General features: G+C 52.0%; 1 protein-coding gene across 1 annotated transcript in view; it reads left to right on the top strand.

Moving 5' to 3' along the window:
* Positions 1–12510, top strand: part of SND1 (staphylococcal nuclease and tudor domain containing 1) — a 457598-nt gene extending 445088 nt beyond the window's left edge. Inside the window, exon 25 of the transcript XR_004268168.1 lies at positions 12496–12510. The gene's annotated coding sequence lies outside the window, so the exon portion shown is untranslated. The remainder of the gene's footprint in view (positions 1–12495) is intronic.
* The last annotated feature ends 8625 nt before the right edge of the window (positions 12511–21135 follow it).

Here is a 21135-nt window from a genome sequence, read left to right as displayed (position 1 = left end):
GTGAGCCGAGTTCTCATCTATCATAACAGGAAGACAATGGGTAATGTCTGATAAAACAAGAACTAGCTTATTATTTAGCAATAAGATAGTAACCATCAGATCAAACACATGATTAAAAGTGGTTGCCTGTAGGTAGCACACTAGGGATGAGGAGCACTGCTTTTTATTATAATCTCTGTCTACTATTGAATTTTTTAACCGTTTATGAGTGTTTCTAGTGGTCTTTTTAAAATTCACTGTTGTGTAAATATACGTGTATCTAGGTGCCACTACCGACCTATTACCTCAGTCCCCATGGGGCGGGGCCTGAGGATCCACTTTAACAAGTTTCCTAGGTGATTCTGATGAGTTCTCAAGTTCAAGAATTAGCTATCACTGTCCAAGCTCATTTTATAGGATGAGAAGGGAGACAAAGTGACTTGCCCAAGGTCACCCACTTTATTAATGGCAGGGCCAGGAATAGAAAACAGGTCTCCTGGTCCCAGGCCTCTTATTTTTCTCTCCATCATGGCTTTCACCTTGGAGGGTGTCCATCCCAGCAGGCCTGGCCCTCGGGGACCTGCAGGGTGAGCTGGGGTCCTGGTTCAGATGAAGGAGGCTAGGGTGTCATTGCACAGGGCAGAGGAGTGACTCCTGTCACAGGCCCAGAGCCCTCAAGCAGGCAGAATATTTCTAGCCGCTGCATGTTGACAGTGCCCTGGATTTGTGCAGATCCATTGCAGAATCCGGCACGTGCAAAAATGCAGCTGCTCCTGTGGCTCTGCCAGCAGCAACATCTTTGAGGTTTGTTTTCTCAGGATGGGAATGAGTCTGCCCTGAGCCATCCATAGCCCACTGAACATTCAGACATTTAGTGTTTCCTGAGCTACTCCAGGCACTGTTCTAAGGGCTGGGGGAAAAGGGAGAGTTAACTCTGTCCTCGTGGGGCTCACAGTCTATTGAGAACAATGCTGGTGATAGACCTGATTGATGTAATTGATGTGTGTACAAATGTGCTGTGGCCTTAGCGTGTCAAGTTGACAATGTGTACAAATGCTGTGGCCTTAGCGTGTCAAGTTGACAATGGCCATGCCCCATGACCCAGCAATTCCCTCCTGGTTCTGTGGCCACGGGCTACTCACATGTGTAAGAACAACCCGCCAGGAGTCATATGCAAGAATGGGCGCTGCAGCTTTGTTCCTACAAACAAAAATGGGGCACTACATGCATGACAAGATGTATTCGCACAATGGAATATTACTCAACAGTGGAAGTGAATGAACTCTGGCCACACAAAGCAAGGATAAATCTCAAAAAATAATGTTGAATGAATAAAGCACATCTCAGAGAACTTCATATCATATAATACCATATCATATAATGCCATATAATACCATTATTATAAAGCTCAAAACCAAGTAATGCATTGCTTAGATATGCATGTATCTATGTGATCATTTAATTTATTGTCTAAATAGGGATGTTTTTGAGAGCAAAAAGGAATGCAAATTCTGACATTTGGACTGCAAATTTAAGCTGACACTATCTACAGTAAATACATTACATATATGTAGGGTGTCCATATATGTGCACACTCTACATATATGTAATAACACACAAAAGCAAAAAGGGATGAAAAACAGAAATCTGGATAGTGGTCACCTCCAGGTGGGGCGAGGGACCCCAGGGGTGAGATAAGGAAGGACGTTGGGAGGACATAAGTGACTGGGGATGTTCTGTGTCTTGGTCTGGGAGGTGGGTCCATAGATGGCTATTAATAAAGTGTGGGAATTCTAAGGAGAAAGCTCTTCCAGGGAGTTAAAGGTTTTGAGGACAGGGTGACAGCTTCAACAGTTTACCAGATAAACAATGGGTCTGGTTGAGGGAACTCACTGAGCGAAGCCCTCTCCTGGCTGGTGAGCCCTTCTGAGAACGCTCTCTGCATTGCAAGTCTTAGTTCTGTGTGTGGCCAAAGAACTAAGGACTTTGTTCTCACCAACCCCTGGGCCCTGACCAGCTGAAGCCACATCCTTTTGGGAAAAAGCAGCCAACGGGATAGGGAGAGCTGACCAGGCCTGCACAAGACACTGACTTCAAGGTCCCCTGCTCACTTTTCAGATTGAGGTGTAACTTACAGGAAGAGCACAGATCTTAAGCATATGACTTGTGGATTTTTGCAAATTTATATACTCCTGAAACTACCATTTGGATCAACTATAGAACATCAGCATCCCAGAAATCTCCCTGATAGAAAAGACATTTTTTTCCTGAAATAGTCCTGATGATATAATGGGACCGTACAGTCTCTAGGTATCTTTGCCAGAGCACCTGTGCCTGGGGCTTGAACTGACACAAGGTAGGATGGGGCTTCGGAGCCCCCTCCCCTGCCTCTTCACAGCTGCCTCAGAGCCTTAGGCAAGGACAGCAGGAGACAAGGGTCCCTCACCCTGCTGCCTGAGGGTCTTGGCTGTGTCCAGCCAGGCAATACAGACCTATTATCCCAGCTAAATCCAGTCATTATTCTAGGCCCTGGGCCCAGTCACTGCCACAGATCAGGTGACATTGATGCAATCATTGAGTAGGCAGCCTCAATCTATAGGACTCATCTGGCTTCCTGGGCCTGGGAGATAGGCCAGCTCCCCTCCACTCGGGCAATTTCGCTCTCTCCTGCAGCCACATGTATGCCACAGGTCCAGCACAGATCCTGTGGTGTTAACATTTTGTGTTCCCAATTATGTGAAAGGAGAAGAGGCCAAAGCTACTTACAGTTATTCTAAATGATGCTTCTCTTTGGCTTCGCAAATGCTTTACTCCCCTGTGGTCAGCAGTGTCTCGGCCTCAGAGATTTCACAGTAGAGGAAATGATATTGATGGAGCCAAGCCCTCCCTCCAGCCCACTGCAGAAGCCACCATGCCTCAGTTGGCCGCCTCTCTCCAGCCTGTCCTCACACATGGTCAGGACAGGACCTGACCAGGGAGGGCGTCAGGATTTTGGGTTTCAAAGAATTTCTTGCAGAACCATAGGCTGCATTCAGAGACTGAGTTGATAGTAAGTATCAGGCCGAGTTGGTGCTGATCAAGAACTTGGCTGTGAGATTGATCTCAAGGAGTCAGTGGTGGAGGACATGGTTCTGAAGGCAAACAGGCTGACCTTGAGTCCCATGTGCCACGCCCTAGCCGAGTGCCTCAAGTGAGCTAATGAACCTCTCTGAGGCAGTTCCCTCATCTGTAAACGAATAAAAGATAAAAATTCCTACCTCACAGGGTTGATAAAAGAATTCAGAGGCCAGGCACAGTGGCTCACACCTGTAGTCCCAGCACTGGGAGACCAAAGCGGGAGGATCGCTTGAGCCTAGGCATTCAAGACCAGCCTGAGTAACATAGTGAGATCCCATCTTCTTTCTTTCTTTCTTCTTTTTTTTTTTTTTTTTAAGATGGAGTCTTGCCCTGTTGCCCAGGTTGGAGTGCAGTGGCGTGACATCAGCTCACTGCAACCTCTGCCTCCCAGGTTCAAGTGATTCTGCAGCCTCAGCCTCCTGAGCAGCTGGGACTATTGGTGCCTGCCACCATGCCTAGCTAATTTTTTGTATTTTAGTAGAGACGGGGTTTCACCGTGTTAGCCCGGATGATCTCGATCTCCTGACCTCATGATCACCCACCTCAGCCTCCCAAAGTGCTGGGATTACAGGTGTGAGCCACTGTACCCACCCTCTACTTTTTTTTTTTTATTTAAAAAATAAAAAGTAAAGGAATACAGAGAGATTTGTAAAGTCCTTTACACAAGCCCCAGCACAGATTCTGTGTTCACTGTTTGCTGTTATCACTCAGGGGAGAGGATACAGGCATGGAAGAACCCCTCTGCTCTTGGGAGCCCTGTGGGGTTGAGGCCAAAAGGGAGCCAAGGTGTCAGGAGGTGGGGGGTGGGAGGCTGAGATGACTGGCCTGTGTCTCTGGCTGTCTGGTGTGGAGTGGTGGGTGGCAGGAGGCATGCATACCCAGGGCAGGTCTTCACCTTGCTGGCCTGGAATGAGTCCTGTAGGTGAGGCGGTCAGCCCATGTGCATTGAGCACCTGTCGTGCCAGGCACCATTTGGGTTCTGAAGTTAACGGCAGCAAACAGCACAGAGCCCCTGGCTGTATGGACTAGGGAGAGGACATATGCCCATACTCACCTGGCATGGAGGACACCATGCCCAGCCAAAACTTACACGTAGACGCTTTCCCTCGAACCTGAAATCTGAATTTAGACAGCAGAAGAAGGAAGTTAATGGTAGGAGTTGGGGGTGTGTGTGTGTGTGTGTGTGTGTGCGCGCGCGCGCGCACGCGCGCGCATGGGTGCAGGTACGTAGGTGTCTCTTGGAGCAGCTGGTTCTGATTCACAGACCTGATAACCACCAGCAGAAAATGAGTCCTCCCTGCTGATGTGGGTGTGATTCTGGAGAAAGTCCTGTGCTGCAGCTGAGTGGACCATGGTCAGGGAGTGGGGTGGAGCAGGGGCAGTCCTGGGGGGCAGGATGCTGTGCACCCCACCCACCCACCATGGGAAGCCCCAAGATGGAGTTTACTGGGGCCTGGCTGCAGGAGGAGCAGCCAGTATCAAAGCTGCTAAGCTGCTGCACTCCTGCCTCCTGGACCACAGCACACAGGCCTCACTGGCTGTGAACAGGGAAAGATGGGTTACAGGTTCCAGCAGGCAGAGCTGTGCAGAGGGAGACTTCCAGGGTCAGGCAAAGGGCATCATCCCAGGCAGGAAGTGTTAGCCCTGATGTGGGGACACCTTCTAGGCCATCCTCATGTCCACTGAAACCCTCATGTCCATTGTGTGAGTGGCACACAGTGCATGACTGTTAGGGACATTCCCATTTGACAGGGTGACGAAGCAGAAGAGGTGAGTGCGTAACTTCAAGTTATACAGGGTGTGAGGAGTTAAGGCGTGAGCTGCACAGAGGCCATCATGATGAACCACTTAACATGACCTTGACCCCTAGTGAGAAGGACCTGTGTGGGCAAAGACGGGTCTGGAGCTGCACTTTACTCAACAGCTGGGGAGGGCCGTTTCCAGAGGGGGCTCCGCAAGGTGCAGTAGCACATGCATTTGGGGGTTAGCAGGGAGGAGAATGTCCTTGGGAACTAGCCTGGTGGCCTTGTCTCATCTGGCCTGATCTGTAGAGGGCAGCTCCCAGAGGGAGACCTGAGGCAGAGATCACAAATAGTGCCATGTCTGATCAATTGATAGTGGCTCCCTGGGGTGCCCTGTAGTCAAGGATTCTAGGGTCATGCCAGAAAGTCAGCTGTAATCAATTATTAATGTCTACCAAGGGTGTGGGAAAGGGGGATGGTCATGTGTGTCCCATATATTTGCTATCCTGGGCCAGTGCTTTCATGGGAAGAGGGTACAGGAATCTTACTCCATCAAAGTAGGGGGCACTTCCACAGTATCCTTGACAGCAGGTGTCCCCTTCTGCTTGCAGAGGGGGCTGGAAACTCCTTCTCAAGGAAGTGGTGCCCAAATTAGTTCTTACCCTGTTACTGCTATTGTGTTCCAGTTGCAAATAACGTTTTGCAATTCATAAACAGAGTTAAACACCTACTCTGTGCTGGGCACGAGGGACCCACAGCTGACCAGTCAATTACCCTGATACTATCTGCAGATACTTGAACTTTGTAAACTTCAGTGAGACCCATATTTTTTGGTGGGAGGGAGAGGCCGCTAAAGCCAGGGACAAAGAGTTCTCCAGAAGCAGGAAGAGCTAAGGCCCTGAACCTGGAGGTGGCTCCTTGGACCATGGGCATTTCCTGAAGACCAAGCTTCCATTTTCCTCTGGTGCCTTCCAGGCCAGTAGGCCCTGGATCAGTGCTTCTCAAACTTTAACATGCTTGCGAATCATCTGGGGATCTTGTTAGAATTGCACATTCTCGGCCAGGCGCAGTGGCTCACGCCTGTAATCCCAGCACTTTGGGAGGCTGAGGCAGGCAGATCACCAGAGGTCAGGAGTTCGAGACCAGCCTGACCAACATGGAGAAACCCCGTCTCTACTAAAAAAGTACAAAATTAGCCTGGTCGCCTGGTGTGGTGGTGCATAGCAGCTACTTGGGAGGCTGATGCAGGAGAATCACTTGAACCCAGGAGGCAGAGGTTGCCATGAGCCAAGATCACACCATTGCACTCTAGTCTGGACAACAAGAGCGAAACTCCATCTCAAAAAAAAAAAAAAAAAAAGAATGCACATTCCTCTTCAGTAAGTATGGAGCAAGGCCAAGAATCTTCATTTCTAACCAGCTCCCAGGAGGTGATTTGGGCCACAAGATCACCCTGAGGAGCTATCCCCTCCCCAGCCCTTTCAGGCCAGAGGCTCCCAGCAGGAGATGGTAGGTAGAGAAGCCACCTGGGTCCCACAGAGGGCTCTTGGGAGGTCTGACCAAGGCCTGAGTTTGGAGGCAGGGAGCAAACAAGACTCATGCTACCCAGAGCCAGAAATGGAAGGAGCCAGACCGTGGCACAGCTTTGCAGAATAAGCTGCCTGAGGGGAGGGCCTGGACCTGGGGCTGGGCCTGGGGCTGGGGCTGGTTGAGAATCTCTGCTCTAGGAGCTCCAGGGCCAACATAGAGTGCGGGCAGTGCTATGCTCTGAAGTGTAGGCTCTCTAGACTACACCCTCAAAATGATCATGACATCAGTGGCAGCTAAAGATCTGTGTAATCCCACACTGGGCTAAGCCCTCTATGGGTGGTCCCATCAGGGAAAGACCTTTGCCCCCATTTTACAGATAGCGTCTGGAAAACAGGCATAGTGTCCATCATTAGCAAATATTCAATACACTATGAGTTAATGAATGCATGGCTAAAAGTGCAGCTGAGTCCAGGCAGAGGGCATGAGGCCCAACCCAGAGACAGGCAGAGAAATAAAGTTCAAGTCCCAGGATTGGAGGCCGTTCTTCCTCACCTTCCCACCAGGCCCAAGCAGGGCTTGATCTGAACAGGAGCCTGGGAACCTGTGGCCAGCCTTTACTTGTTGGAGAAGAGCAGCCCTTAAGCTCTACTGCTCCAGGTTGATGCTTCTCTAGTTTTACTAATTATTTTATTTAGTTTTGTTTTATTTTAAGATGGAGTCTCGCTCAGTTGCCAGGCTGGAGTGCAGTGGCGCAATCTCGGCTCACTGTAACCTCCGCCTCCCAGGTTCAAGCGAGCCTTCTACCCCAGCCTCCCAAGTAGCTAAGACTACAGGCGCGTGCCACCACGCCCAGCTCATTTTTTGTATTTTAGTAGAGACAGGGTTTCACCACGTTGAGCAGGACGGTCTCGATCTCCTGATCTCTGATCCGCCTGCCTCGGCCTCCCAAAATGCCAGGATTACAGATGTGAGCCCCGGCCCCTAGTTCTTTTTTGAAAAAAACATTAGATACGTCTGCTGCGCTGAGTGGTGGCGAAGCGGGCCTCCGTTCTCCAAATGGCCTTATCCACGGAGCTCTTCCCTTGTGCCGGGCTCTGTGCCAAGCACATCACATGCTGTATCCTGCGGCCAGGTTGCTGTGGTCCAGGGTCATACCCTGGTCCAAGGTCGCAGACCAAGGTGGGACTCTGATCCAGCAACCACGCCCCTGGCCCGGAGACCGCGCCCCCTGAGGCCCAGCCGTGGCGGGGCGTTGAGCGGCCGAGTAGCCGAGCGCAGGCAGCGAGGGTGCTGCCAGTCGGGGAAGCAGCCAAGGCCGGAGAACGGAGGCTGTTCTTCCAAGGACACCCTGTGCCCGGCTGTGAGCAAAGGTCAGGGGAGCCCTGAATGGTTTGCGCAGGAGCTTCTCTGTGCGTTCCACATCATAGACCCCCAGGGCCTCAGAACCGGAGATCATCGTCCCCACCCCCATTTTACAGACGAAGACACTGAGAGCCGAGGAGGGGAAGCGACGTGGCCAAGGTCGGAGGGCTCATTCGTTCCAGGGCGGGGTTTGGAACCCGCGGTCTGCCTTCCTACCACGCGCCCTCTGCCCGCAGCCTTCTCCCCACTGTGCCCCGCTGCGGCCACCAAGGGGTCCCCTCGGCGCGCACCCCAAAGAGCCCGAACGCTCGGCTGAATTCGTGGGGACTCCGAGCCGCGGCTGGCGGGGCGATCGCGGTTCCTGTGCTGCGTGCGCGCCCCGTGGAGCTGAGAGGAGCCCCGGGATCGGGGTCGCTGCACAGTCCTGGACCCTTCACCGCTCGCAGACCGGGCCGGGCCGCAGCTGGAGACCTCAACAATCCTGGGAGGCGTCCGGACCCCTTCAGGGTGCGTCCGGGAGGCGGGTCCCGCGGGGCGGGGCCCACCCGCCAGCTGCAGCTTAACTTCGCTGGGGGCTGCCTCTGGGGGGCTCGGAGACGCGGAGGCTCAGACCGCAGCCTCTGGGTACTGAAAGCCCAGGCTCCCTGGGGTGGCCGGCGCGCCCGCCACCCCAGCTCCAGAGAGGCCCACTGCTTCTCCGCCCGGAGCTTAGTCTCCTGGTTCCTCTACAGTCCCTCACCCCGCAGGTCTCTGGGGACTTCTGATCACCTGTTCTTACCCTCCCCCTTCCCCCATACCTCCCGCCCTTCTCTCAGGAACAGTGATACAGTCACCGGATTGCTCTCCATCTCCTGTTGGTCTACACTACACACAACTCAATAATCCGCCCTTCCATCCGGGTGACAGAGACACGAATCATCTAAGCCAGCGGTGGTCAAAGTACCAGTCCAAGAACAGCAGCATCAGCACCTTTGGGGAACTTGTTAAAAATGCGTATTTGGGGGCCACACCCCAGATCTACTGAACAGAAGCTCTGTAGAGCCCAGCAGGTAATTCTGATGCACGCTAAAGTTTGGGAGCCACTGATCAAACATTCATTCATTCATTCATTCATTCTTCACCTGGCCCACCCAGCATTGCCAGTGGGAGAGACACCCACAAAGCACCAGGCTGTGAGCCCACCACTGTCCACCCTGAGACACTGTCCATTAGCTTTCGGATGGCAGACAGAGGTGCTCCAGCTTGGTCCAGTACAGACTTGGAAATCGGGACCGGGTTCAGGGCAGCAAGTTAGCTAATGGCAGGCAAGGGTTCCCCTGGGATGAGGAGTGGGGAGAAGCTGCCTGGTTTGGCCCATGCTGCTGCACTCAAGGCAGCTACCTTTCAAAGCTGCAAGAACAGGAAATTGACCCTTCTCTGCCCCCAATAAGTGATGATGGAGTCTCTGGAAGGCCAGACAGATGGGGTCTTGCTCTTGGCAGCAGGGAGCTATCATGACTGAGTGGGTAACCAAGGGGCAGGGCTTTCTGCAGGAGAGGAAACTTACTCCTCTCTCCCAAAGTAAGGCTGCTATGGCTGTCTGCCTGGAAGGAAACCAAGGCAAAGAGATTCAATGTGGAAAAGGTCAAAGTTCTGAAAGGGAAGCTTTATGGGGTCCTTCTCATACGACAAAGGAACTAGGGGCAGCCACCTAAGCCAGATGGATCAGGCCAGTGGGGCTTAAGCACAGCCCAGAGCCTGGCTTTCCTTGGCTGTATTCCTACAGGCAGGGGGCCAGAGACATCAGGATACACTGCATCTTCCTTCAGGTCAGAAAGGAGGGGACGGAGCCCCTCCTGGAGGGCTTCAGGTGAGCTTGAAACTGGAGTCCTCCCCACCCCGATCTGTGGTGTCGCATGGAACCTGATGTTGTCTGATGGCATTTTGGGTGTCCCACAACCCTGCCTGCCATGAAGTGACAGCTGATATTTATGCCCCGGCCCCACTCTGATCTCAGGGAGAATATCTTACTATAAATTGGCATGCCATAGCAAACAATTAAAAGAGAAAAATAAACCTCAGTGCAATCTCAGGGTGCTTGGAAATGAGGAATTACAAGGTGGTGGCATGAAAAAATTATATAAAAATCTATTTTTACATCACAATAATGTGCTTTTATACGGGTTGTAATTTCTGGATGTGCAATAAAGTGGCTTTTACATCAGGCAGAATCAGAGTTTATAGGCAATTGGTGCTTTTATCTGGGAAAATATAGCTCACCCATCTTCACACCATCCATCCTGTAGGCAGCAGGCCTCATCTCCCCCAGCACCAGTGTTACTGAGGAAATAATTATGCAATTAAAATGTCAGTCCTCCAACCACCTACCAACCACCCCGTTGGCCCCTCCCTCCGGGATCTTCCAACCACATCTTCCAGTTTCTGTCATTGGCCTCTTCCCAAAGGTAGGACAAGCCATGGGTCCAGGACGGGGTGTCAGAGGTACCAGAGAGATGCTGGTCACTGTCTCCATTGGGCCAGGGAGGATCCTGGTGGGTTCAGAGAAAATACCTTAGGGCCAGCAAGCACTCCATCTTGCTGGAGATGGGTCCGCTACAGGCCAGGCTCTGTTCTGGGAGCCTGCAACCCTGTCCCAATTTTATGACAGTCATGATGCAGGCAGGGAGGCTAAAAGCTCTGGCAGAGGTCAATCCAGGGAGCTGAAGTGGGGTGGAGTGTGGCACTGTACTGGGGAGGCAGGCAGGTGAGACAGGGGAAGGTCTGAAGACAAGTGTGTGGTAGAGGGGAGGTGCCAGCCCAGGTCATGTTTCTGATGGGGGCACTGAGACAGGCATATTACAGGACATGGTAGCTGTCCTCAGACACCAAATGTTAGTGCCAAAACTGTCCTTAAATATTAGGTAGTCTGGCCCATCATTTTATGTATTCCTTCAAAATATTGGACACTGTATCATCAGTCAGGGGTCCAGTAGTAAACAGATGACACATTCCATTCAATAAAGGAATATGCACAAAAGCGTAAGGGCAGAATTTAGGGAAATCAAGAGATGGCACAGTACCCAGGCCCAGCAAGAGAGAGCAGTGGTTACCACCAGAGGCCTGAAGTCGCAGGGGGTGGACACAGCTAATGGCACCCTTTGAGAGGAGCTGTGTGAGGGTCACCAGGCAGGTGACCTGGCTGGCTGTCACCTGAAAAGTTGAGCAAAGAAGGCCTAAGTGAACGAGACACGTTTTGAGGGGAGTAAAGCCCTACTCTCCATACTGCGCCCTCGTCCCTTGCCCGTTCCTCTCTATAACCATCACCAGCCAGCAGCCAGAGACGGAGGGAGCCTGCTGGCACCGCCCAGGCCGATCTGCCTGCAGGGCAGAGAGCAGGGTGGAGGGTCGATCTGGATGTGCAAACCGGAGCCTGCCAGCACAGGCGCAGATTGGGAATGATCAGACAATCTGGTCATTTGGCAAAAATAGAACAGTACACCAATGGCTGTGATTTTTATGTCCCTATAGTGCAACTTTGTAGGCTTTCTCTTTGTGCATTTTTGGCTCACCACAACCTATACTCAGTGTCAGCTCTAACAGTCTTACATGACACTGTGCTCTGTTTCATGGCCAGGGAGCCTGCATGATATGGTGGAAGAGAATTCAATGAGGCTGTGTAGATGGGGTGGTGGCAGGTGAGACAGCAGTCCGGAGGCAAGCGGGGGCCACGCCCACCCTGAGGTCCCACGTGTCTCTTTTTGGCATGTACCCCTCCCCCCAAATTCCTCACATGCTCTCACAAGGGGACAGGGTGGGACATCTATGGCAATATTTATTGAGGTGGTGGGAGATGGAGGACCCACTTTGGGGAGACTGGTTGGATCATATGCAACAGAAGCAAACCGTGGGGCTCAGCATCAGGAAGCAAACTGTGGTTCACATAGAACACGCAAGAGCTCACAGCAGTGCTAAGTAGAAAGAGGAAGAAAGAGAGTGAGAGATTTGTAATTCTGAGCCACTCAACTAGATTAAAAATAGCACACACAGGCAACAAACACAAGCACACACACACACACACACCACTGTACACTCTTACAAACCAAAACACTTTAGATTGGTTGGCTTTTGAAAGGAGAGGGAGAGGCGCGGAATGGCATTGAAAAAGGATAAACAACCCCCTAAATAAAAAGAGAGCCTAGACTCGACAGACAGAGCACACCTGGGCTCCCATCAAAGAAGCTGTACCGTGTGTGACCTTGGGCAGGCGTGTTACTGAGCTGTTTCATCCTGCAAACAGGAGGAAACAGTAATAAATAGATTCTGAGGCACGTCAATGTGACCTAGCCCGACCTGTCTGAGACGCTAATACACCGAGACCTGTTCCCAGGTGGGTCCACAGAGGCCTCTGCCCCAATAAGTGTAGGGCAAAGGGCAGCCTGGGCTGCTTGGAGGCGACCCTGCAGCAGCTGTTCATGTGTGGCCAACATATGCGAGACATCCAGAGCTCTGACAAAGCCCCACCATCCAAAAACATGTCTCATTGCCAGCATCAGGGATTCCTTTCTTTGAGCTAAAGCCTCTGCTGCACAAAAATGCAAAATACACACACACTCGCCCCCAACCTCATGGACTCATTTTGTTGTTAGCAATCATTAAGTTTCAGCCATTAGTTCTCAAGTTGGTTTGAATTTGTGGGTAGGATTAGTTCCCTATCATCTGAAAAGCTGAGAAAAGAAAGCCTAAGGGAATGAGACCCATGTCTGGGGAGAAAGAGAAAGAGAGAAAGTGTGTGTGCGTGTTTGTGTAGGGGAACTACTCAGGGTGGGTAGGAGGCTAGGGGCCTGGGATCCCCAGGGAAGGCCCTGGGTTTGAAAAGGGCTCCAGATGAAGCCAGGAGAGCTGAAGACAAGCATGTGAGTTTGCCAGGAGCTGCCCAGGGGTCCCGAAGTGTCAGCCCACCCCTCCGCTCCTCACCCAGGTAGGGGCAGGGCGGGAGCTGCAGCATCACGGGGAATTTCAGGCCTGGAGGTGGTCTTCCCACTTGTCACTCCTGCTTCTTCTCGGCCTTCTTGCCTAGGTGGCACACATTCCGTAAAGCTCACATTTCTTTCATTCAACCTTCTTTCTTCCTATTTTTTCTTATTGTCTGGCTCTTTCCTGCAGAGGGAAGAAGAGGTTGGTGTAAACCTTGACTCTGAGCTGAGGGCTCAGACACTGGCTGAACTTCTCATTTGCACCAGCAGTAGGAGGGAAGCAGGCAGCCCAGCACAGAAGCAGATCTCTGGCAAGCAGCTTTCTCTTGGAGGCCTTGTGCCCTCCAACCACAGTGCCCTCTGACCTTGTCACTCTGCAAGTAGGGGACAGAACTAAGGAGCATCTCCACAAGCACCTGGCTATAGTGAACTGAACAGTGTTCCCCCAAAAGATATGTCCAAGTCCAGACCCCTAGTACCTGTGGATGTGACCTTACTTGGAAATAGGATCTTTGCAAATGTAATTAAGATAGTACTTGTCCGAGTCCATTCAAGCTGCTGTAAGAAAAAGTATCACAAACTGAGTGGCTTATAAACAACAGAATTGATTACTCATAGCTCTGGAGGCTGGGAAGTCCAAGATCAAGGTGCTGACAGGTTCAGTGTCTAGTGTGGATTTTCTCTCTGCTTAACGGAAGGCACCCTCTTGCTGTGTCTTTTCATGGTAGAATGGGATAGCTAGCTCCCTGGGTTCCTTTTGTGTGTGTGAGACAGAGACTCACTGTGTTGCCCAAGCTGGAGCAGCCCAATCTTGGCTCACTACAACCTCTGCCTCCCAGGTTCAAGCAATTCTCCTGCCTCAGCCTTCAGAGTAGCTGGGACTACAGGCATGCACCACTACGCCTGGATAATTTTTGTATTTTTTAGTAGAGATGAGGTTTCACCATGTTGACCGGGCTGGTCTTGAACTCCTGACCTCTGGTGATCCGCCTGCCTCAGCCTCCCAAAGTGCTGGGATTACAGGCATGAGTCAATGCACCTGGGCTCTGGGGTCCCTTTTATAAGAGCACTAATCCTGTGAGGACAGAGCCCTCACGAACTCATCACCTCCCAAAGGCCCCACTTTCTAACACTGTCACACTGGGGATCCAGTTTCAATGTATGAATTGTGTAGAAAACATTTAGACCACAGCCATAAAGATTTTAAGATGAGATTCAAGGGTGGGCCCTGAATTCAGTGACTGGTGTCCTTATAGGGAAAAGGAAAGTGCAACGTCAGACACAGGACAAACTGTCTGAAGAAGGCAGGCGGAGCCGCAGAGACTAGAGTTATGCAACCCCAGCCAAGAAACACCACAAGCCCCCAGAAATTAGAAGAGGCAAGGAATTCTTCCCTAGAGCTTTCCCGAAAAGAGAGCATGGCTCTGCTGATTTTGCAGAAAAGAGAAACTGAGGCACCAAACTACATCAGCACTCCCTGGCATGGAAGGCTGGGCCCACAGCAGCACCAGCCAGGGCAGAGATGGTGCTGGAAGCTAATGCCTGCCTCCCAGCTGAAGCCTCCTCCTGCCTCAGTTGGCATCCTTTCACTCAGACTTTTCAGGGTCAGAGGGTGTGGCCCACAGCAGTGTGGGAGCATATGCGGGCCCAGGACTCCTGGCTGGACCCACCCCCTCGGCTGCACCCTGGGGAGACAGTCGCCTCCTGTTCCCTCTCTAGCGGCATCGAGGGTGGTGCCAAGCTCACACCCTCCCAGAAGTGATTTCATGCCCCATAAGACGGGCAATCAAAAATAATAGACACACAGCAACCTGCCTGGGGCCTGCAGCTGCAGTGGGCGGCTGCTGAAGTGGCTACCTGGAAGATAAACCAATTCCCAGCCCTGGTGGGGAGAAATAGCATCAGCGAGGAGCAGGAGCTTCGTCTTAGTCTGCAAAGCCCCAGCCAATAAGTGGGCTAAAAATAAGCACCTCTCCCAGCTGCAGCGGCACCCTCCCTTCCCTGACATGAGCTGGCCACGTGGGTTTCTCAGACTCTGGTGGGTTTCTCATGTCCAGGCAGGTGTCTGTCTGCTCGGCAGCCTTGCCTCAGGTCTGGCTGGGGTGGCCTCCATGCAGGGAGCACAAGCTGCAGAATGAGCCTAGGGAAAGGGGATGAGGACCTTCTGACTCCTCCGGACTCCCTGTGGGGCCCTGGCTAGCCACACATCCCCGGGCTGCTTCCCGTCTGTGCTGAGCATCCGACTGTCACTGCTGAAGGACATTCTAGTGCGGTGCTGGAGCTGGGCCCCCAGGACCATCTGTCTGCCCTTGACGGGGAGGCATGTGCAGACCCCTCGCCATGGCTGGCTCTCCTCGGGCATGGTCTGTGATCCACAGAGAGTAACCCCAGGGTGGGCCTGTGTGTCCAGCATGTACTACGTGTGCCTCCAAAAGAATGAGTCAGGGAAGGTGGGGATGGGACAATGGGCACAAAAAATCAGAAAGAGTGGATAAGACCTACTGTTTGATATCACTATATTGACTATAGTCAATAACTTCATTGCGCATTTTAAAATGAAGAGTGTCATTGGATTGTTTGTAACTCAAATGATAAATGCTTGAGGAGATGAATTCCCCATTCTCCATGATGTGCTTATTTCACACTGCATGCTTGTATCAAAACATCCTGTTTACCTCATAAATATATATACACCTACTATGTACCCACAAAAATTTTAAAAATTGTTTAAAAGAATGAATCCAGTTTAAAGCAAAACAAAACAAAGAGCCAATGTTTTAGTAAGGAACTGGGGAAGGGAGGGTTCTGCAGAACGCCCACCTGGAGTGAGGGGTTAGGATGTGGATTTATCTCAATTCTTCTGCCCTTGATGAGAAAACATTTTAATAATGCCTCTTTCAAAATATAGTTAAAATAGGAGCCTCACAGAAATATTCCTTATATTGCTTTTTGTCACACTCTGCATGAACTCTCGGGGGACCCTTTTGTCCCCTCACCTTGGGATCACAACACCCAAGCTCCCACTTGCCCCACGTCCTGGGTCCAGTTGGCTTCAGGTTTGCAACGTCTCTTACCTGGAGAGCCGCCAAAGTCTCCTCATCATCTTCCTGCCTTCAGCCGCTGCCTTCCTCCCCTTTGAGAGTTAGTCAGTCCACTCTCCAGCTTAAAAAAGTTCAAAGACTTCTCCCACTGCCTGGCCTGACCCTTTCCAATCTGTGGCCAACCTCCTGTTTCACCCATGCCTGCCCACGCATCCTGTTCCTCAGCAAAGGAGACCGCATGGGGTCCCCTCAATGCTCCCAATTTCTTCATGCCCCCTGTGCCTTTGCTAAAGACAGTTCCCACTTTCTAGATCACCCTGTCCACCTTCATTGTCCCTTGAAATTCTACTGTATTGTCAAAGCCCAGCTTGCGTGTTAGTCTCTATCCCCAATTCTTCTCAGGGAAGAATTGGCCACTCCCTCTCTTTGGACGACTTCATCACAGTGCCTGCATTTCTCGTTGTTGTTAATTTCACGTGTATCTCCGCAGCTGGATGGCTCGATCCTGAAGGTCTGATGCAGAACAGTGCCTGGTACATAATAGGTGGCTAATAGATGCAGCCAAACTCGGTCAACCTGTAGACCATGGTATGAAAGCTTTTTGTAGCGAGTCACTGAGACTTTTGAGAGTGCTTTATTATTACACAGCCTTATCAAGCCAAGAGCTGGCTGAGACAAATTTGCCCAGGGAGCCTGGGGTAATATTGGACTTTGCACTTAGCATTGGCAGAACGCTGTTTCAAAGGCATGGTGGGGCCGAATGTGGGTGTTCGGTGTGAGGTAAGGTTGCTCTTGACATGGCGGTAGAGGGCTGACATCACATCAGACCACCAGGTTCAAGTCCTGGTGCTACCATTTGCTGCCGTGTGTGTGTCTCTGGGCGAGTTACCCTCTCAGCAACTCATTTTTCCTTGTCTATAAAATATGAATGATAATACAAGGCTCTATGTCACGGGGCTGTTGTGAGAAACGGGGGAAACCATGCTGAGCCCAGTGCCTGGCACACAGTGGGGGCTCCGTGGTGTCTGCTCAGCGGTCATGCATCATTAGGAGGGACTGTCATTGGCTCTTCCCTGCCTGTGTCCAGCCTGCCTGCTCCCTGCCCAGTTTTGTGCAGGGTGCGTGTATCTGTTGAGAGAAGCTCACAGGGAGGTGATATTTCTCTGTTCATTTTCCATGGTCCCCCTGAACCCCAGTGTTTCACGAGGGGCTGGCAGTGGCCTGTGTCCTGTCTTCCCCTAGAACTGCTTACCTCCAGCTGCTCTCCACAGAGTGAAAACAGGAAGTCACATCTCAGAAAGCAAGGGATGGGGACAGCAGTGACATTGGTGACTTCATTCTCCCGGCTCTTATGTGATGGTCCACTTCCAGGACCATCAGTTTCTAGAGATGGACAAAAGTCTTGAAGTGGCCACAGTCACTTCCTTGTCTGTGACATCAGCAGTCAGACATTCTAACCATATTCCCAGGAAATGGGGACTGTGGGGATTCAGGGATGAGGGAGGCATAGACCCTGCTTTCTGGAAGCTTCTGTTCTGGCTATGGTGGCCCAAGGGACATAGGAAATAGCTGAGCAGGTCACAGCATCGTGTACTGACAGGACTCCTGAAAGTGCCGGGCAGAATGTCCCATGAAAAAGGGACACCAGAATCTCCCAGGGGACACCTGCGAGGCCTAACACGATGGCAAGGGCTTGGATAAATGAAGAGGGTGGCTGAGGCGCCCAGGCTCCCCTGGGCTTGCTGCTGTCCTTCTCTTGATGGTCCAACCTGTAGAAAGCTGCAACTGTCCCACTGCCACCAAGGGACCAGAGTGGTTGTTCTTTCACTGGCTCTTCCTTGGAAGGAGCAGCCCGTCCCAGCAGCCTCCTTCCAGGCTGGGTTGCAAATAGTTCCCAAACAGAGAGACCCCTCCTGGGCTGCCATTTCCCAGGAATCCCAGCACCCCAAAGCCAGAAATGAGGAGGAGGGAGGAATTGGCTCCTGTAGATCTCTGGTGCCGGCATGAGTGGGCAAGCCCCCAGCTCCCTGGACTCCTGCACCCCTCTGTAAACGCAGGAGGAGATGGGATGATGGCAGAACATCTGGGCTGGAAGACTGTCAGGTGAGAGGGTGGGGCGTCTGAACAGACAGGCTGAGTAGCTTGCCCATGGCCAACAGCTGGTGAGGGGTGAGGCCCGATGCTAGATGCTCAGTGGAATCCCCCGGACTTATTGGAGGTGGGAGCATTAGAGGCAAGACTAAGAGAGCCTCGGGAAGGAGACAGAGAGACACCTCCTGGCAAACGAAATGGACTGAAACCAACAGAGGCACCTGGAGCTGAGAGCAGATCCCAGGCCAGGGGAGGTGGGCTGGACGTGGAGGCGGAGGAAATGCTCCTCTGAACATGATGCTGAAGGGCAGGGAAGAGAAGGACCCTAGAGAGACAGATGGATGGGAACAAACGGACAGGCCCACTGTCCCTCACAGCCCCGGCCCTCTCATCACGCAGCCTCCAAGCTTGAAGGGAAGCATGTGGGGAGCTCGCAGTGTGGGGGGACGGGCAGTAAGGGCCACGTCCTGACCAGAATTGCCCAGGCTCGTGGTGAGAGGAACCAAGCGCAGCGGGGGCTGCTAGCCGGGCCTGGGGGCCGAGGTTTTGGCTGCCACTTGCCTACCACGTTCTCTTTGTCAGGACCAATAAACACAGCTTTGGGGGCCATTTTCGCGGGGTTTCAAACCACATTCCCTCTGTGGGTGGGCAGCCCTAACCGCAAGGCTGGGCACGGCTGTCCTACCCAGCACTGCCCTGCAGCCTCTCAAAGGCAAGGACATGGGCCCCTGTCATGCCTGAGAGCTGTGGCTGGTGTGGGGTGGGGAAGGCCAAGCAGGACAGAAGGGCAGCACCAGGCCAAGCCAGACCCCTGAGGCCTGTGCCTGCAGCCTGTGTCCCGACCTCACAGTGTCCTGGGACCGTCCAAGCCCACTCATTCCTGTCTGGCAGCCAGCCTCAGTCACAGAGCACCACTCCCATGTCCTTGGCCGGTACCACCATCCGGCCTCGCCAGCCACAAAGGGCCACCCAGGTTCCAGGGGAGGGGACATTGGCTCCCTTATGTCATTCAAGGTCACACAGTAAAAAGAGCAGATGAGCTGGGAGATAGCATTGTAGCCATCCCCGGAGAGTGTGATCTGCTACACCAGGCTACGCCCACAAGACCCATAGCCCTTCCCTCCATGTTCCAATTATCACGAGTCCCCAGAATGCCCTTCTCCAGCGTCTTAGTCTATTTCCTGCTACTACAGCAGATGCGGTAATTTACAACGAAAAGTTTATTTGGCTCACTAATCTGGAGGCTTCCACCACATCCGAGACCAAAGGGCCACCTCTGGTGAGGGCCTTCTTGTTTTGTTGTAACATGGCAGAAGGCGTCACATGGGGAAGAGAGATGGGGAGAACGAGAGAGGAAATCAGCCCAAACTTGTCCTTTAATCAGGAGCCTACTCCTGAGATAATGGCATTAATCTATTCATGAGAGCGAGTCCTCGTGACCTCTTAAAGGCCCCAGCTCCCAATACCATCACAATGACAATTAAGTCAACGTGAGTTTTGGAGGGGGACATTCAAATTGTAGCACCCAGGTATATCTGTGAGTGCCCCTAAGATACTCCATGTCTCATTGTCCTATGGGAAATGACCTGGATGCCATGGTGGCCTCTGTACGCCAGCCATCCCAGAGGTCACAAGACAGGGAGCTCATTGATGAGATGAAGATTCTCAAATGACACAGCTTATTAAGCCAATTAATTAAAAACACACTGTAGGAACAAAGGAGAAAGAGAAGGGTGAGTGAACACACAGGCTAGGGTGCCTTCAGGGTGGACGGAGCACACACACCCCTGAATTCTGGGTGCGCTGGGTCCCCCTGACCTGTTCCTCCCTGCTGCATCAGCCTTGTCACTCGTGCTGGGGCTGCAAGGACCAGAGCCAGGTGGACAAAGGGGCTCAGCAGATGAAGGTGCCCGGAGCATGCACACGCTTGCTGCAGCAGAGGGTGCAGGGGCAGCTCTGGCTTGCCAATTAGCCTGCTGAGCAGCTATTAGCTTCTTTAAAGATTCAAACCCATTTGGTGCTTTATTTAGTTTACACAAAGCATTTTCTGCAGTAAGAGTTAATAGAAGTTAGCATCTGGGATGTTTAAGTAACGAGTTTACTAATTTTCTTGGGCATAGGACACGTGAAGCCAGAATGTCACCGGTGGGTGGCCAATTTAAGATCTCATGAATGTTGAGTGTGTTGAGTGCCCCATGGGTGTTTAGTGCATCATGTGTATTTGAGGTCTTATCATTTCTTCCAACCTTCCTACCCTTCAGCGATACTCTTATTTGTTTCCTCCTTTTTAAATCTCTGGTTGACGTCCATATATCCTGTATGCTCTGTGTTCACTAAGCGTATTTCACCAGCTGTTTGCTTCTGTAAGTAGCTTCTGTCAGTTTTACATCAGAACTGAATATTGAAGCCATCTGGCCAGCACACAGTCCGAGCAGACGCTCTGGGAAAGGCCGCTGCAGGTGTTTGACCTGGACTTCATCTTCTGACATATTCTTGCCTTTCCTTCCAGTCACCGCTCTTCTAGATACCCAGGCCTCTGCTGGTGGCCATGACCAAGGCCCTCACTCCAGCGCCAGGCAAGGGCTACTCCTCTCCCCTTTGGCTCCGCCTCTGAAACCTGGGACAGACCTCCCAGCTGCCATTAGAAGTGGCTACCCTTGCAGCCCACACACACCAACCTGCCCTGAGGGCCAGCTCCCTGACAAGCACAGCTTGCTCCGCAGGCCAGGGACCAGCTCGCCACCCTGAGCATGTTCCCAGCAGAGCCAAGCCAGGCTCAATAAAGACCTCGCCATTCTCAGCTCTGGGCCTGCCTGGTTTCCCATGGGGATAGCCATAGCCATACCTTTTAAAGGGAACCCCAGTAGGGTGTGGTTGGTACCTGTCCTATAAGACAGTCTCCATCGCCCAGCAATGTCCTTCCAGACCCTGGTTTATGCAGTCACATTCCTGCGTGGGGTCACTAATCACCCATCCCACGCTGTGCTGGGCAGAGGCCATCCAGTTCTTACCTAGGTCTTTCCTCAAGTGCAAAGTAAAGAGGGTCTGCCTCACCCTTCCCCAACCACATTGCCTCCTAAGAGCAAAGGCTTCTGTTTAATGCAGTCATCCAACATTTACTGAGCATCTACTATGTGCCAGACACTATTCTATCTTCTGGCAATTCAGCAGTAAACAAAACAGACAAAATCCCTGCCCTCATGGCCCTTACATTCTAGTGGGGGAGTGTTATGAATCAAATGTTGTGTCCCCTCCCAATTCATATGTTGAAATAAAACCCCCAAGTTGATGATATTTGGAGGATACCTTTGGGAGGTGATT

This window comes from Sapajus apella, unplaced genomic scaffold (assembly GCF_009761245.1).
Source record: "Sapajus apella isolate SASKATOON/1434 unplaced genomic scaffold, GSC_monkey_1.0 scaffold7, whole genome shotgun sequence".
Classification (NCBI taxonomy): Eukaryota; Metazoa; Chordata; class Mammalia; order Primates; family Cebidae; genus Sapajus; species Sapajus apella.
The sequence above is the reverse complement of the archived record's forward strand: the minus strand, read 5'-3'. Positions and strand labels throughout refer to the sequence as shown.